Genomic DNA, 6,000 nt, shown 5'->3' with positions numbered 1-6,000 from the left:
ACACATTTAATTAATATATCATATGCGCATGCACATGTTTGCCTTTGCCTGCATATAAGTGCAATCTCCTTTTGCTTCGACGATATCACTACCTAGTCATCCCTTATAAGTCATTCATAAATATAAATTATGTATATATATATATTATGGGATAGGTTCTTTACATATTTTTCTTTTTTTAAACCATTCAGATTATCTTAATTGATTAATACAGTTGCGTATATATAATAATTTAAAGAAAAGTTGATTTCAATTTCTAATGAAGCATCTAAGAATATCTTGTACATGTTATTACAAAATGTATTATTGTCTTGTCTCCCACTTTCAATCATCTGTTGAAAGACAACGTCTCTTGTCGTTGTGGTCGCCGCACTGAGTCAACATTCAAACGCTATTTTGGCTGGCTGCTTCTGAATTACAAGCTTAAGTGGTGACAGCTGCCTCTCTTATTTATTTATTTTGCTTTCATCAATTGAGACAATTAAATACTGATCCTTCTTTAAAACAATGAACATCCTATCAGAGATACAACAAAAATTTTGTAGCACATTGTAAAATAAATAAGACCAAATATTTTTACTATCAAACTATTTTGTAGGCAAATGTCTTATTTATCTACTAAGTTTTTGTTAGCTAAATATTTGTGTGTATAGTTATTAAACTACATTGTTTCTTAAGTAGCAAAATATTTTTTTATTCTTAGATACCAATTGTGCTTAATAACAAAATAATATTTCATTTACTGTTTTATGTCACACAATATTAATTGTTAGCTACCTATTTCGCTGCCATTTGTTTTAAGTTGATATTTTCTATATGAATCAATTCTTAGCTCCTTATTAAAAAAATAAAATAAAATCTTAGCTGTTATTCTGTAGAAAGATAATTTTCTTAACACTTTTAGCTTCCATATTTAGTAAATATAATATTTGTTAGCTGCTACTACTAATTTATTGTAGTATAAACATATATAATTATTCTTTCTATAATATTTTTTAAAATAAGTAGTAAAAATGTAGTAGTAATTAACTTTTTTTTTTTACCAAAACCATAATTATTATTTGTAATGATTCTGTAATAACTTATCTTATTTATATAGTTTTGTAACGAATTTTAGTGAGGTTATTTTTATCGTTTCTAATTTATATATGTCACATACATTCATCAATTTGGTGAATAATAAAAAAAATTGATGTCTCTCCCATTAATTTTTCTAGAGCACAGTGTCCCTTCTTGATGCTTTTTATGGCTAACCCAAAAGTTGTACAAAAACTTTTGGAGATTTTTGGGTTTGCTTGGGAACTCTTATTATGGACCTTGGTTGTGTGGTGGTATTTTAAATGCGATTCTTTATGCCCATGAAAAAGAGGGGGCGGGAGTGAGATCATCTTATTTTATGAATAATTTTCACAATGCTCTGACGAGTGTAATTTTAGATTTGGGTTTTTCTATTCCAAAGTTTACATGGTGTAACCGTGTAAGCATGACAAAGATGCTTCCTTTACCTAATTGAGACTTAATCGTATGCTTGCTAGTAATGAGTGGATGGATATTTTTCTTAGTTTTTTTGTTTCTCATTTGAATTATGGGGGCTCTGATCATCGACCTCTTCATGTCAAGTTTGACCGTGAGATATGTGGTTCGATCCCTAGACTGATTACTGAATGTAGTGACATTGTGTGCCACTCTTGGAATGCGTGCCACTCTTGCACTACTATAATATCTATAATATGGGCCTTTAGCTATTTCCTTTTTTCAACCCATTTTATAAAAAGCGAAGCTAAAGAGTGTGAAAATACTCGCCTGATTCGAAATTGACATTTAGAGGCAGTTTTTTTAGTAAAAACTGTAGATATAGATATTAATAAACCTTATGTCGTCGGTTGGGGGTTGGAAAATTTTGAGGCCTTTTAATAAACCCTATATGCCGTCGGTTGCTATGAAATAACCGATGGCATAGGTGCACCCTTTATTGACACGTTCGTGTGCATCTATGCCGTCGGTTATTTCATAGGAACCAACGACATAGGGTTTATAAAAATAACCTGGCCCCGTCTTCTTCTTTCCCACTTCTTCTTCCCCACGATAACCAGCAGCCATCACACCCCATGAAAATCCACGAAACCCTCGCCCACCACCACTAAAAACCCCCTATCTCTCTCATTTCTTTACCATTTCATCCCATTTTTATTTTAAAATTTTCTATTTTCAATATCTAATCAAATACACTGAAAAAGTTTTGTTTTTTCACCCATTTGCACTGTACCCGAACCTATTTTAAGAGAAGGTGGTGGTATAACTCCGGCCACCGATTTTTAGCGGAGAAAACGTTGAATCTCAACGTCCATTAAGGTATAAATATGATTTCTATTCATTTTATTAATGTACATTGGTATTATTTCATTTTTGTAATTTTTTTTTGGGATTCTTTTATTTTATTAATATTATATTGTGTGTATGCTATAGGTGGCTGGATTTTTGTCGCAATTTATCGCCGGATTGTGCTTATAAGGTAAATATTTATTAGCTTGATATATAATATATATGTATATATTTTGTGTTTTATTATTGAATATGTGTTTATAAATATATTTTGTGTATATATATTGTGTATATACTATTTGTGTATTTTGTGTAATTGTATTGTATATACATTTATTGTGAATGAGAATGAGGTAGTAGCGATTTAATCAGTTTAGAATTAAGTTTTTAAAATTATGTTAGTGTGATATATAATTGATTATATTTGTATATGTATATGTTATTTTTTAAAAAATTAACTATACAATTTAGTAACTAGTAGCTTGTTATATATTTTAATAACTAGTAAGTAATTATATAATTAAAATTCTAATTTTGTTGTGTATTGCATAATATTATAGGTTGTGAGCTAATATTGGAGGTTCGACATATTTCAGTATTGATCGGATTTTAACGTGCAATAGGTATATACATTCACTAACTTTTTATTATTATAATTAAATATCAATGCATGGTTAGTGTAGTTTTAATATCTTAAATATTCATCCGTAGTGAAGTAGGTTCTGTGAATACACGTACTGCGATCGGATGGGTGGAGAAATTTTGTATTGTATATGTTAATTTGTTTGTTCTGTATTGTTATATTTGTTCTGTTTGTTACTTTAGGCACTTTTAAAAATTTTGGGAACGTCTAATTACAACCGTTATGCTGCTGAAATTTTGGTAGAATTAGAATAAATTTTACTAAAAAAACATAAATGTTAAAGGAAAAGTACATAACATAAATAACTAGTTAATTACTCGCTAGTTGTAAGAAATTAAGTGACATAACATATTTATATAAAATTTTCAATTATAAATGACGAACAAAACAAATGAATGGAAAAGTCAATGCAATTCTACCAACATTCCAATCAACTAAACACTATCCTAGTTACTTAATTACAACTTATACAACTTAATAACATGAACCAAACTAAAACAAGAATTTTAGTAATATGTAAATTAATATGAATTAATTGTGAGAAACTTACACTACTACAAAAGGCCAAATTCGCGACGGTCCCAAAAACGCTTTTTTTGGAGACCCGTCGCTAAAAAAATTATCTGAGTGTTTAAAACCGTCGCCTATATTGTACTATAGGCGACAGTTTTGAACACTCGTAAACAATAGGCGACAGTTAATAAATGTAGAGAAAAAATTAAAAAAAAATTGATGCACTATTCGCCACGGTTTAGAACCGTCGGGGAAAGTATTCGCCACAGTTTTAAAACGTGGCTCATTCTTTGCCCGACGGTTCAAAACCGTCGGGTATAAGGTTAAAGTAAAATTATATAATTTTTGCTTTCCCCCCATTTTGCCTTATTATTCCCTCCATTTATTTCCATCTCTCACCCACTCACTCACTCTATCTCCCTCTCTTGATCTCACTCACTCTATCTCCCTCTCTTGATCTCACTCACTCTATCTCCCTCTCTCGATAATCTCCCTCTCTCGATCTCACTCATCTATCTCCCTCTCTCTCTCTCTCTAACGGTGACGGAAATCACACCACCGGCGACGCAGCTCCGCCACCCCTCCACTGCCGAGAGCCCCTCCTTCAACCTCAGATCCGATCATCGATTCTGCTTCAGCTCTTGATACTCTGGTATGCTTCAGCTCTTGCCTTTTGTAAGTTTTATCTTTCTAGATTTTTGTTTATCATTTTTTTATTGGGCTATCTCAGAAAGCTGATATGTACAACTTTGGTGTCTTGCTTTTTGAAGTTCTTACGGGAAGAGCACCTTCACAATACCCTTCTCTGGCCAGTACTTGGCCTAATCGCGTTGAGGATGAAGAACAGATTTTGGACCTCCCGAAATGGGTTCGATCAGTTGTCAAGGAAGAGTGGACAGGTAATGAATAATGCTCTGTTTTATTTATTTATAAATATCATTTTTTGTTGTTTTAAAATTCTGGATTATTGAATTGAATCAAGGTTGTTTGGATGCCGAGAAAACAGAGAACCATTGAGAATAATGACCTGTTCAATTAGTTTTTGTTTTTAGTCATTTTATATATGAATTATAAAGATGAAGAATGAATCAAATCTGTATGTGAGTAATTTTTGTCAAAAAAAGAAAACTTGGAATTGTTTCTTATTGTTAATCCATTGGTTCGTAGCTGAGAAATTAGAAGAATCTATAACTGAGACTATATAATTTTGTCTTTACAATTGTTCTTTCTATCTCTTATGCTAAGTTTAATTATGATTGATAAAATTTCCATATGAATTAAGTGATTTATTGAAAAATGCTAATGAGATGACCGATCATTGATTTAACTGCTATATTTCATTGTTATATGAAGTAAAATTAACTAAATTATAGTTTGTTCTAAATCAAATTTGTAAGTTCAGCTATTTGTAATATCCCACCTTCCATCATTATTAAACAAAACCATTTGTTCTAAATCAAATTTTCAGGATATGCTTAAGAAACAAAAGATGACTAAGAAAAAGCACTGACCATATTTCCCTACAATTCCGGCCTTCTTGGTTCTCTTAGTCTGCATATACAAAAAGAGTAACTAATTTAAAGAACTCAAACCATATAGTTTTGTAGTTTGCAAGTCTCAGTCAGAAAGAAAATTTCTCATCTACATATTTCAGATGTTTTACAGGCCAGTAAGAAAAAGAAAAAAGAAAAGAACAATTTAAATTAAAAGAATTCCATTATGTTATGCAAGACATGAAATAATATTACAAAATGTAAACCCAAAAATTAATAACATCATACACCCAGAAGCTCAAACTCCAGTTTCAATATATTTTTTTGGTGGCACAATGTGGCTTAAGAGAAAAACGATGTAAAAAAAGCTAAGATTTCCCTCAAATATTTACAATTGATAACTAAATGTTCAGTCGATAATTTCTCTCCTACAATTCTTATGAGACGATTTCAGCTAAATTTCAAACATTTATTTTCAACAGCTTAATTAATCCTGCAAGAGTTCTAGATACTATATTTTTTTTTGTTAATATCATTGCCTGTGGAGACAATCTACTTACTGGACGTGTGAAACATACCTGTAACCTTTTGCGTTGTTACAAACTAAATGCTATGAAAATTTGATTTCCAGAATAATGATATCTCGGCTTCACACTGGATTTCCTTAACCAATTTTTGCTTGTATTACTATTTCACATTAATACAAGAAAGATAATGATATCTTGTCTACGTTTTCCCCCAGAATTTGTACTCTTTTTTTAAAAATATTTTTATTTTTTATTTTTCAATTTTGAACAGGTGATGTGAGTTGAGGCAAAATGTTTGATCTGTTGTTTAGTAGAATACAAAATCAATGCTTGTTTCAATTGTGGCTAAAGTTCTTGAAATTTTAATGGATGAATGACTTATTATTATTATTATTATTATTAATTTTTATTGGCAACAAAGATAAATCAAAATTACATTGTGTTGTAGCAGAACCTCCATCAGAAGGATTAAGATGAGCAACACGATCAACTAAGATTCTTT

Source organism: Cannabis sativa, chromosome 9 (assembly GCF_029168945.1).
Source record: "Cannabis sativa cultivar Pink pepper isolate KNU-18-1 chromosome 9, ASM2916894v1, whole genome shotgun sequence".
Taxonomy (NCBI): domain Eukaryota; kingdom Viridiplantae; phylum Streptophyta; class Magnoliopsida; order Rosales; family Cannabaceae; genus Cannabis; species Cannabis sativa.
Note: the sequence above shows the minus strand (reverse complement) of the source record.